This window comes from Drosophila albomicans, chromosome 2L (assembly GCF_009650485.2).
Source record: "Drosophila albomicans strain 15112-1751.03 chromosome 2L, ASM965048v2, whole genome shotgun sequence".
Lineage (NCBI taxonomy): Eukaryota > Metazoa > Arthropoda > Insecta > Diptera > Drosophilidae > Drosophila > Drosophila albomicans.
In genome coordinates this window covers 15,548,061-15,561,838 of record NC_047628.2, presented here as the reverse complement: position 1 = coordinate 15,561,838, position 13,778 = coordinate 15,548,061, and the positions used below count along the sequence as shown (strand labels likewise).

The 13,778-nt window shown below is 33.6% G+C and overlaps 1 protein-coding gene across 2 annotated transcripts in view; it reads left to right on the top strand.

Annotated features, from left to right (window-relative positions):
* Positions 1–13,778, top strand: part of LOC117563800 (leucine-rich repeat and fibronectin type-III domain-containing protein 3) — a 76,657-nt gene that overhangs the window by 44,110 nt on the left and 18,769 nt on the right. The gene's annotated exons all lie outside the window — the stretch shown is intronic.

Below are 13,778 nucleotides of genomic sequence, written 5' to 3'. Positions count from 1 at the left end.
ATATGCATTCGCATATTCGAACTCTCGTCTCGTATTTACAATTGTTGTTATTTGCGGCTCATTTGAATGCATTCGTTGCATTGCGTGCTTGTGGCAGCAATTGATAAACAATTTTTTATTGTTTTATGCAGAAAAGTGCTTAAAATTAATGCTGCATATTTATGGCACTTGCTGAACTCATTTAATAGGCTAACGATTCAAATTGTGCTGAGCTCATTTTTTGTTTAAAGTACTACTGCAACAGACAACACAATACAAAAAAAAACAAGTAGGAGTCACGAATGTGCTCGACTGTGAGATACTTGGTACCCACTTTGAATATAGACAAAGCAGTGCGGTAATATACCAAATAAATATACTGACATAGTACTACAATTAAAATATACCACATAGCGCAAAATATACTGAATTAATATATGACAAAAATACTAAAAATATACCAAGGGCTATAGTTGGTACTTTGATGTGGCTATATCGTCTCGGCTGTTGGGGCTGATCAAGAATAAATATAATTTATGGCGTCGGAGATGCCTTCTTCTAGCTGTTACACAACATTATAATACCCCTCTACCCTATGTGTATAGGGTATAAACAGACATGCGCTAAAAAGAAAGCTGTTGTAAAATGTCATTTGTTAAAAGCGTAATTTCCTTGCAAATGTATTTGGACATATTTATTGGATTTGTGGTATTTATGCATATTGCAATAAATTGATTACAGCCAAACTAGTTGACTTTAACTGTGAGCTTTATGCACGCTTGCTTCCGCTGCCATATATCGCAGATAAATCATAACAATAATAATTATTATTGTTTTCCAATTGTGTATCTATTTAATGCAGTTCTCAGACTCCAGCATTATTTTATTATTCTAAATGCAACTCAACTGTGAGTAGAACATAATTGATGCACGTAATTTTAATCCTTTGAAATTGAATTAAAAACCACACATGATTTCCTTAACCAAGTTTCATTCTCCAACTCCAAAATGCACATAAGAATAGTGCATTAAGAGTTGTGCAACTATTTATCTGGCAGCTTAAAGTTAAGTTCCTTCAGGCATTTTTGCATAACCACAATACAAGTTTTTAATTGACCCAATTGTATAAAAGTTTTATTTGGGTTTGAGTTCTGCTCAGCGTTTTATCTGTCCACTTGGCACGCACTTCTGTAATTATATCGAAATGCAAAGGCCAACAACAAAAAAAAAAAAAAAAATGGCAGACATAAACGTAGTTAAAATTAAAAAATGCACTTGAAACAAAAGCAAACTGGCAACTCAAATTCAAATTCAAACTCAAAAGCAAAAACTTAAACAATTTTGTGCAACTGCAGAAAGTTGAGAAAACGCCGGCAAAACTTTTCGGTTTATCATTTCCATTTACTTTGTTTTGGTTTTTTTTTCTACTCTGTGCTGTCTTGTTGCTGTGTCTACTGGGTTTTTTTCTTCCCTTTTTTCGCAGACGACGTCAGACATTGTCTTGTTGAAAAATTGCGCATATTTCCGTTTCCGTTTTGCAGCAGAGTTGCGTGTGTTACACTCGCATTACTCATGGGTGTGTACGAGGGAGTTTGTGTGTGTGTAAGTGTGTGTCAATGAGTCTGTGTATGAAAAGTTGGGCAAGAGTTCCTCAGCTCGACCTGTGCTTTAGTTTTGCTGATGTCTGTGCATAAATTAACATAAAATTCATTTAGCAGACAGACGCAGAGAAAGGAGTAAGCGAATGTGTGTAAATTAAAAACCAAATGCAACATGGCATATAAATGAAACTTGACGCATTGTAATTTAAATTCGAAAAGTTGCATAAATAATTATACTCGTAGATTCTTCATCTTCATCATTGTCATCCTCATTCTACATTTGGTTTCTTGCTCTGACCCAATGCCAATTCGTAATCCCCAATCGCAGGGTTCATCATTCAGTGACAGCCAATTCATGCATGAATAGCTACGAGTACATCCAAATATTTCGCATTCATTCATTTGACTGTCTCTGTCTTCTCTCTTTTGCACTCACACTTGTAGAGAAAAACATTTCATATTGATGAAATTTTCATTCGACTTGTTCCTGTTATTTTTTTCAATAAAATTGTTGACAGCATTTGTAAAATTTTGTGCTATTTTGTATTATAAGCCAAACACATTTTACCATTTGTTTGCTATGTCTGTAGAGGTATGCTTGTACTCATGTATTTTACTCATATGATATGCAAACTAGCGAGCGGTTCAATCAACATTCCTGACATTTATTGTAAAAACCCTTCAAACACATCTCGCTGTGCACGCGCGTAGCTTCAAAAAAATACCTTAACATTATGATACTTTCAGAGTTGTATAAAATTAAATATATATTCATTGTTTATAATCCTAGAATATTATTTTAAATTAAAATTATAAATTCCATTGATACTAGAGTTTTCTCTCTTAAAACATATGCATTTTAATAAATGATTTACAATCAAAATTTGATTCATTATCAAGGTTTTCTTATCATACGCGAGTATTTCTATTTTTTTGTTGTTAATCGCAGTCGATGAAAAAGTAATGAAATTATAGATTTTTTCTGACGATACTGATATAAAATTCTTGACATTTTTATTTATAGCTACTTCTTAAATATTCGAAAATACAAATTTATCTAAAATATAAAAGTAATTATTTATCAGAATTGTTTATTTTTAAATCGTTGATAAAACCCTAAAGTTATTTTTAGTCAATTCATTCTGAACTGTATTTAACAACGTTTTTGCTACGCCTTTCATCACATGCTTATCTCCCATCATTAATTCAAATTATTCAAGGTTTATTTCCTTTACGCTTTCCTAAAGATTGTTACTTACTTTATTCATCATTCATTCTGAAACTAAACTACTTCATCAGTCTTAACTTTTCGCATATAAATCCTAGGGTATCTTAATAGTCGCCTATGCTTGGCACTAAAAAGCAGCTAGTTCATTTTATCAGCCATTGCAGTGTAAATTTTTTGTCAATATGTGGAATACATTCCGGCGACACGACGACTGATTGCGTATACGTAATGTGACAGTTGTTGAAAAATGTTGCGCATACGTCATATGTGCATAGTACAAAAATAGTTGCTAGTCGATGTGGTGGCGGTGGCGGTGGCGGTGACGATGTTGAGGACTCCCCAGATGTGATTTTTAATTTTACAATTTTTGACATTTGCGTTTGCATTTATATTAGATTTTACGATGGGGCCAAAATCCACCTAGAGAGTAGCACCTGAGTGCGATGAGGCGAGGCGAGGTGAGGTGAAGTGAAGCGAAGCGAGGCGCATTGCCGGGTCAATGGAGACTGACAAACCGAGCAGGTCGAGCACCGAGCGAACGACGGCTCGTTGCAGGCGTGACAAATGGGATTTAGTTCAAACATTTCATTTGTGGACACATGTATGTGTGTGTGTGTGCGTGTGTGCAACATATTCTATGTTAGACTGCAACTCGTTCATATGCCAGCCACGCTCGCATCAGGTACCGAGTAATCTATCCCAAGCCAAAGTAACAAAATTTCCTCCGAGCACACGTAGAGCTGCAGATAGCACTTTGGTCAGGTACTGTTAAGGGGGGTAGGGGAGTTAAGGGTTCTTAGTTGGCAGTTAAGCTTAAATGTTGACTGTGCCTCATAAATTTTAGCAGGCAAGTTCATTTCACAAAAAGGACTGTCGAAAATGTGTTGGCCCTTGGCTTAGGCGCCAGCACTAATTAAAACATTAAATTTGCAAAATGTCTCAATTGGCAAAAGAAGTGAAATATATCGAAGAGACGGAAGAGAGAGAGTTTGAGGCGTCGAGTTGTTGTCACTGTTTGCCTGCGGCATTTCTCGGCACACTGGCTGCAACATCATTAATTGCAACAGCAGCAGACAAGCAACAACAACAACAACAGTAACGAAAAAACACAACTGACAACCGACAAACTGCGCTCCAATCAGTTTGCAACGCCAGCTCAGTTGATAGCCCCTGGCAAATGGTTGTCACAGAATGTTGTTAAAGCCACAGCAACAACAACAGCAGCAGCAACCAAGCAACCAGAAGCAGCAACCAGAAGGGACTACAATGACGTCAGCAGCAACTTTGCGCCATCAAATTAATTTTAATAATGATGACGTTTATAAATGAAAGTAATCATAATTATTATGCTTGCCCCAGAAAAATTTGTTGCACAAATTAATTAAACTTTAATAGCTGCCGCTACGTTTTATACTTACTCTATATGTCTGCATACAATGCGATAACAAGAATGCGTTTAGCAGCCAAACAACATTACTTTTTAAGCATCCTAATAATGCGTAATTTAATAATAAAATCCCAGACTTGTTTTTCTCCCTTCCTCCAAAAAACAAAAAATTCCGCGCAAAACTTTTACCTCAAACACAAACAATGAGGGGAAAAAAGCTGCGCATAAAATCAGGAATTTGCTTTAAAGGATTCAAAGCGTTATGAGCGTTGCTTCCTTTTTATGGCCAATTGAAGTTGCCCAACACTTTCTGGGGCCAAACAGCTGCTGTCTTTAAAATGAGCTTAAATCGCACATTAAATAGACATAAAGTGACCGAGGAAAAGCTGTTTATTGTGCTCACAATGCATGACAGCTACTTTTTTTTGTTCAGCTCTCGATTGTTAGCCTCAAAGTGATAATATTTATTTTTATTTGAGCTTAATATTATGTAATCTTCCTTATATTCAATTACATATATTGTATCAAATTTATGTTTTAAATTTTCTTCCTTATATCCAATTTGAATTTTTTTATTTTATATATACAAAGTAAAGTAATAATTTAAAATTGCAGTCTTAGCTTTAGAGTAGAGACTACAAAGGTCTCTAATTAGTGACACAATTTATATTTTTTTTTTATATATAAAGAAAGACAATTCACAATTGTTTAATATTCATTTATAATACAAAATAAAAAACAGAGGATAATTTTGTGCCTAAAAAAATATTTATAAAGAAACAAACAACATGAAAGAAATGTTTTCAATTTTGAGTGCTTAATAATAACTTAAAATTATTGACTTAACTTTAGGGTAAAGTAGCCCTGACTACAAAAGTCTCTGACTGCAAAATTGTTTATTATTATTATTTAGTGAGAATTTATAATACAAAATAAAGACCAAAGATTAACTTTTCACCTGGAAAGATTTACATTGATACAAAGAAAATCAAAATAATGACTTTCCTTTAAAGTGCTTTACATTTTACCCTAACACCAAACCAAAACTTATAAACTCGTTTATCAACAGCTGTTGACATGTTTATGACATCCGAAAGAAAAATCTATTGAAGACATATGATGAATATGGATATTATTATTGTGTAATTCAAATGCACAAAGACAATTCTTCTTATGTTATATTAAATTCCTTTGGCTTCATGCCATTTTTAGTTTGAAATACATTGATGGCATTTGATGTGCAGTAACACTTCATTACACACAGTCTATATGTATTTATAAATGAATTCTTCGACTAGCTTTACGACCTTTTTCCATTAGGCTGCAAATAAACAAACTAATCATAATAGGCAGGCAAACGGTAGCAAATTTCACAAAATTTCTAATCATAAGTGCACACAATTTGCTGAACAACAAATTTGAGCAACAAACATACACACGAGACACAATCTTGACTTCGACTGTGTCTTCAACTCCAACTCTAACTCTAACTGCGACTTCGACTCCATCATTATGCCGTTTACAATGGAGTCGTAAAGTAAATTCAAGCCAAGCGGCTGCCGTTTGACTTTTGTGTGTGCGCCTATTTGACTTTGAGTCAACTCTTGCTTTGGCAACAAATCTCAGCTGGAGAGAGAGAAGAGGGAAGAGGGACGGCCAAGAACAATGGCCAGCGATAAATGGCAAAAGCGCAATAACATTAACCGTTAGCAGGCAGCAGGCAGCAAGCTAGAGCTGCAGGCCAAAAATGCGGCATTTGACCCAATTCTCGCACAACGCGTCGTCGCGACGTTGTTTCCCCTCCTCCTTCTCCTCCTCCCAAAGCTCTTTCGTTGGCTTTTTGAGGCCAGATTCAATCGTCTGCGTCATTGGCAGCAACCGAGGCAGCGATCAGAGGCAAAGGCAGCAGTAAAGTGGTGGACGGAGAGGGTAGCGGAGAGTACATGGCAACATTGCCAACTTAGTCTGCTGCTTCTGCTTCTGCTTTTACGTATTTGGCACACACACACACATAGTTACTCCAAAGCGATAGACACACGCACTGTTTGCCCATCGAGGCATGTGTGTTGGTTGTTCTATCTCTTAAGCACCAAAGCAGTCACTTATCTATGTGTGTGTGTGTGTGTGTGTTAGAGTTGAGTTTGTGTGTGTCTCTTTCCGTGTGTATTTGAGCCAAGCCACTGACGTAATTTTCCTGAACGTCTCCAAATGCATTTGCAGCTAGAGATGAGCGCGTGATTAGCCAGCAAATAAGGTTGGGCTTAAGAGAAGCTATAACTTTGATCAATTTCGGAGAGTGGAAATACTTTAAGAGTTCTGCGAGTTACAGTTTCTACAACTGTTGGCAATATGTTTGCTAGAATTGTTGATATTTAACTAAAAAAAGTTCTTTATTTATTAAAAAAGGTTAAATATAATTTAAATTAACTTATTTCTAAAGCACTGGCTGACTTTCATCTTAAAAACGTTCTTATTCTAATGAAAAAAATCTATTGTTACGAAAATGTATTATATATGCAAGTTAAAAAAATTTTTAATGAAGTGTCTTGAATTTTTAATGAAGATTTGTATCCCATAAGAAAGCATAAAAAAAGATTAGAAATCTTAAAAACAAACGTATTTATTTATCTAAAAGTTCTCTTAACTAATGGTGCTGTAAGTAGTTAGTTACGGTATGACCTTAAAACGACAACTCAAATCAAAATTATTTGTGTTTTATTCAATATTACAAAAGCGAACACCAATAATTATATTAATATTAGTCTTGAATAAAGAACAATCAATTTTGATTGAACTTTGCAGAGCATTGTTAATTAATAAATGCTGCCGGCTTGATAATATTCAAACTTACATTTTTCCAACAAAAGTATATAATACAAAATTAAAGCAATAAGCAATAAGTTCAACGAATTGGAAATATTAGGAAAAAATATAGTTGTTAAGCAGTGATAATAAAGTTCTTAAAATACAATTCAAAATATTATCGAATGAAAAAATATGATTATAAGATTTATAAATCATTCATTAAAATAAGATAGAAAACAGGTTTGGAATTTTGATGATGATATTGACCATGAGCAAAGATGGAAAAAAAGACTTCTGTATTCAAAATGCATATACAAATTTTAATTAAAGTCTATAATTTTGACAGTCTAGCCGCTAAAACGAGGTGTTAAACAAGTTGAAGCAACTATTAGCGATAGACAGTCGAGACATAAATCAATTAAAATACGAACAAAAAAGAGTAGAGAAGAGAATGAAATTGTCAGCTTTAGCTTTAGCTTAAAATTTATTAATAACAAAATATATTAGAATCTAATAAATAAGCAATACTATTTGAGCAGCCTGGGAACTTAGTTTCTGTGGCTATAATAAATAAAAATGTAATAAATTATATTGAAACAATAAACTTTTCAGCACAGCACAAATTAAGAAATATGTTTAGTAAATATAGGAATTAATAGACAAATTCTTCCATTATTTGCATTACTCAAAGTTTTTCCTAATGATCTAGTTAACATTATTTTCTTTTGTCAAACATTCCTTAGTTTAGCTCCTCTTTGCAAAGTATCTAGAACCAATTGCAGTAACCAGAATACGTAGATAGCATCTTTAGTGTCGCTTTTTTGCTGCTCAGCTCTAAAAGCGCTTTTCTTATTTCGCATTTCTGATCACAGCCAAGAGCGCGTTGTCCGTAACTTTGTGCAAATGTTTGTGCTGCGATTGCTCATGTATGTATGTGTGTGAAAGAGTGTGTGTGTGTGTTTGTGGCCAGTAAACGCTTTATATGCGTGTGTGTGTTTTGATGCGTTTCTGTTAGCAGTTGTTTTCCAATTGAATTTCCAATTCGGTTGGCCATCGCTCGCAACTTTTTCAATTGGAAATTTCAACTTTAAGTCTGCTGCAGCGACGCATCTCGCATCTTTTGCTCGCTTTTTCGCTTGCCAATTTAATTAGCCATTAAAAATAAAATAACAGCTACAAAAAATTGCCAGAGCTCTGGTGCCGTGCCTCCTTGGAGAATTGGTAACGGTGCAGATATTTTCATAAATATTTCTTGCCAACGCGGTGGCATATCGCGTACCCTGCAAATCGGGCAACTTGTTAAGCGGGTATAATGTCAGTTATGATACAAAGTTGATAAGAATTTTATAAATTTCAAAAGATTTATATTGAAACAAAGAAAATCGATGTTACTACTTGTCTTTTGCGTTCTGTAATAAGCTTTAAATTTTAGTTTAAGGCAAGACCAAACTTATAAAGTCCGATTATGAAAACCTATTGACATGTTCATGACATGATTAAAGAAATATATCTCAAAGACAAGAATTATCAGTGTTTTTAAAAATATTTTGAATTCAAAATTAAACAGCCAAAGCACATAATTAAAAAGATTTCAGAATCAAATGAGAATATTAGAAAAGTAAAGGAATGTAAAGTAAAATAAAATATTTAAAACTTAAGTGAGAATATTAGTAGAGTAAAGTAAAGTAATGTTAAATTTAAATCAATTCAAAAATCATATAAATTAATCAATTTATAGTCCACATTTTATTATATTAAAAATTAAAGAACCAGAATAACAGCCTCAACTCTTAATTATGAAATATTATACTTTTTGTGATAGGAATATTAAAATTAAAATGAAAAAATTAATAAATTATATTTTTTAAAAATAACATTAATTAAAAAACAAAGCATTTAAAAGCTTATATTCCCAATAGAATAGTTACATTAATAAAAGGAACGCTTTTCAAAACGTATTCCCAATTAAAGCGAATTTGGAATTAAGATCTTAGAATCATTTAAATGTAAGATTAAAATACCTTAGTTATATATTCATTTATATTATATTTGAAAAATCAAATTCTATAAGTTAATTATTTTCCATTTTTGTATGTTTAATGTACATTTGTATATTTCATATATTGTATTTATCACACAATTGAAATATGAAAATTCTTGCATTTGTTAAGCAGGGTATCCTCTAGTCTACTCTCGCCTATGCCACGCCCGTTATCATTCAATTTTTATTATTTATTTGTTGTTGCTGCCGCGTTTGTTGTAATTTATGGGGCTGTGCTGTAAATTTTACGCAGATTTCTCGACGCGCTCATTTTCGGCATTGGAGCATGGAAGGGGAAGGGGAGGCTTAAGCCAACGCTCAACGCGCTTGTATGAGCGAGTTTGCCTCATCATCATTTGCTCTACGGCGACGTCGACGTGTCTGCCTCTTAACACCTTTTGGCAGCAGCTGCCACGCCCTGGCAATGTTAATAAATGCCTTTGCCTCCACAACTCATGCCGACCCCCCACATATCTCATTGCTTGCCCCACCCACACCATCCGCAGCAGCAGGAGCAGCATCAGCATCATCGTCGTCATCGTCATCTCTCATCGCAGAGAGTTGATCTGTGAAAACCGAAAAAACAAAGGGAAAAAGGGCAGGAGAAAACAGGCAGCGACTTAAAGTTGCGCCATCGTTCTGCAGCTTTTCGCCCTTTTTTATTTTGTTTGTGGGGTATTAAAAAGTTTTCTTTTCTTGCGATATATTTAAAGCCGTTTATTAAGAATTTAAGCATGCCAAAAGAGTAAGTTCCAGTTATTTGCTTCCTTCAACTTCTGTGTGTGTGTGTTTAAGAATATCGCCCGAAAAAATACACAGCTTACAATGATGATATCAATAATCCAATTTTTGCAGCGCGAAGCGAGCGCGCCATGAAATTAATAGAGTTAAAAGTTAAAAGTGGAGAGATGAAGTTGCAGAAGTTAATAGTAAACTTTGCCAGGGAAATTGTTGAAAATTTTTAATAAAATAAAGCTCAAATGAAAACTTAACCAAAGATGAATTTTAAATTTCAAGAGTAAAAGATTTAGTTATGTTTTAAAGAAAAGAAATTTTAGCTTCAATGACACTCAATTTTAAATTGCAAAACTAAAGTAAAGGAAATATAAACTTAACAACAGCTGAATTATGAGTTTAAGCTCTCAAAATGGTAACAATTGATATTTCAATATTTCAATTTAAATAAATATTTAGCTGGTCGCTTTCATAATTATTCTGACTCATCCACGCTCATTAATTAGTTAGCTAAAAACAAATGATAAACAATATGTTAAAGCAGGTCAATTGCTTAAGCGGATGTCGCCGCTGTGGATTGATTTAAAGACCAAGCCCATAAAAGAGATATTTGAATACAAATTGATTGAGATGCGGGCGTAAACATGCATGTTGTATGGTATTTAAATAACCCACACATACGCACACACACAACTCAATATTAAGTATACGCAATATGCGACACATGCAGACAACGCTAATTGCTGGCGAACAATTGGCATCTTCAATTACAATTATTTGCAATCACTTTGCTTGCTTTGCTCTTACGCTTGCCTCAAGAGACGCGTTACACAACTTCAAAACGCTGTTGAGTATTTTACACACCCGAAATAAATTACGGGTCTACTCACACACACACACACACACTCACATTCACTCTCATGGAAATTTGTAATAAGCTGCTTAAGATGAGAGGCTTCAGGCTTTTGGATTTTAGGCTGACATGACCCCAAAAATATATATAAAAAAAAAATGTGACAACGAGCTACAACAAACTTGGCAACTCTTAACTCTCAACTCAACTCTGACACCATAAAAAAACATCATCGTCTGCAATTTGTCGTTGCTCTTTGGCACGATTTAATCATAATTTGTGCTGTTGTATTTTTCACTGCTCTTTTTGTTCGGTTTACTTTTAATTATTGAGTTGTGAAACTTATAATCTCTGTTCAGCTCAGTTCAGTTCAGTTTTTGGCTCTGCTCCCGTTGCCTTTTTTACGATGAATATGCAAATTTGTGCGCAATTCCCACACTTAGTTTTTAATGCAGCTTTGTTCAAATATGGCTTTTTCAGCAGAAGAGTTAATACTCTACTTAATTGTTAAAAGAATGATTTAACATTTAGAGCATTGAGTAGTTAAGAGTTATCAGGATTTATCAGATATATTTTTACTCTATGGTTTATTTTATATGAAATGGAGTATTGATATATCAAATATAGTATTCGGTATATTTCGCGCATTTTGAAGTCAATGTTATATTTTAAGAACATTGAGTTGTAAAGACTTAATAATTCTCTGACATATTTTTACTGTATTGTATTTTTTAATGAATTAGTATATTGATATACTAAACACAGCCTTTAGTAGGTTTAGAGCATTGAGTACTAAAGACTTATCATAATTCATCAGACATATTTTAGCTCTATGTGTATTTTAAATGAAATAGTATTTTAATATACCAAATATAGTAGTATATTTAGAGCATTGAGTAGCCAAGAGTTATCACAATGCATCACTCATATTTGTACTCTATGGTATATTTTAAATGAAATAGTATTACAAATATATCTTTTGGTTTATAATTTGTTATATTTTACGAATACAGTTTTCATTTTATTTAAAATAAGTGGTCTCACAGTTGAGTACACTGGATTGAAGCTTTCTTTCTTGTTATTAATATCATTTAGATGAAGTCCGTCAAGCTCTTGATTTCAATTAGTGTTTTCATCAAGTAAGAGAGAGAACTAAGAAAAGGGCTAAGCCAGCTGCACATTTTTTCAGTTGAATAATTCATGTGCATCAAAGTCAAAATCCAGTTAACTCATTTTCATAGTTCCGAGTTCTTGGCACCAATACGAAAATTGTGGCAGCCGCTGCTGCTTGCTTCATTCATTTTCATGATTTTCATTTCATTTTTATTCAGAGCTACTTTTCAATTTGCAGTCACACACACACACGTACACAAGTTCAATAGAAATTGAAAATCTCAACAAGTCTTGCATTTTTATCCCTGCTCCTCAACTCTCATGTTTCTCTTCTCACTCTGTCTGCTATAATTCAATTTTCTGTGCGAATAAAAAAAATACATATATATATATATATACCATATATAAAAGGGCTTTCATTAAAATTCAACTGCATCAGCAAAATTGTAACACTGGCCACACACACACACCGCAATACACACACACATTGTGAGTGTGTTTGTGTGTGTGTAGGTACCACAAAACCACCAGCAAATCAATTGGAAGTGAGCTTCCCCCATTCAGCGGCCATTTCATGGCAAATTGATTGTAAGAATTTAATTAATTTTTTCTTTTTTTCTGTGTTTGTGTGTGTAAAACATATTATTGAAAAGGACATCGTTGCATATGTATGTGGATATTCATATTTTTAGTTATTGTGTGCGCCATTTACTTCTGATTTGCCAAGTGGATTTAACTGCTGGCTCTCACTGTGTGTTCTGGGTTCTAGCTGCAACTGTGATTCATGCTGTGTTCCAAATGCTGCTTACGTTTGACTTGCTTTTGAGTAAAGAAATAGTAATTGAATTAGCCTGAGCAGTCTTTTTAGTTTAATTAGATTTGGAAAAAAGTTTGCCCAAAATAATTTTAAATGAGTTTTTATGAATTAATTAAGATTTGGTTTAGAAGAAGCTATTGAAAAGTGTAGCTTAAATGTTTCTTTTTGTAAGTATGAGATTGCTTATGGGAATTATTGTATTGTAGCGCAATTTAATTGAAAATATCGTATCTCAAGAAATACTATTGCAATTTTATTTAAAATTTTGTTAAGCAAAGAAAATGAAATTTATATTTTTGTATAAAAAAAGGGGTTAAATAGTTCTCTTTAAAACCCGTTTAATTTTAATTTTATGTGAAGAAAGAATTCTTAAATTTTATATTCACAGCATTCTGATTTAAATTCCAAGTGAAATCATATTAAAGAGTTAATATAATATGAGTTAAAAGTTTTAGCTGCCTGAACTGTTTACTTCGACTAAAGAAATGCTGAATTTATTTGTTAAAAACAAAGTGATTTTTAAAGCTAAATCTTTGAAATGCTGGAATTATATAACTACCATTATAATGCATATAAATTCTTTCATTTGAAATTAAAATGATCATAAATTAAAATAAGCCATTTACAGAGCTTCATCAAAATGAGGTTTTTATTCACACGTACATTTTGTTGTACAATGTTTGCGCACAGTGTTAATGGAGTTCTTTTTAAAGGATTATAATAAACATTGCGGCTCGTTACAGAAAGCAATGCTATAAATACAAAGTACGAGTACAAGTATTTTTATGCAACTTTTTTTTTTTTTTTTTGCTGCATTTCGGGGCGAGTCAAAGTGGGCTGCCAAGTTGTTGACTGCAGTTTTGCAGACTGCACGAATTTTCTCCAACAGTTTTGCTTGTTGTGGCAGGTCGAGCGTCGACTCCCTTATTACTGCTTACACTTGCCCCTCTTGCACCTTCTCCTTCCCCATGTTGTACACAAAACAATTATAGCCTGTAGGTAATTTAGTGTCGGAACATTTACGAGCATCAGCAAAAGGCAGGAAAGAGAAGAAATGTTTTATGCGAGAGTGTGTGTGTGTTGTGTTGTGTGTTGGCCAAGAGGCAAAACTGTGTTCCTTTGGCAGCTACGACCGACTACGCTTAAAATAATTTCAGTTAAACATGGCCCACAATTTGCTTACCCCACCACAACAACAACGACGACGACGACGTCTAGT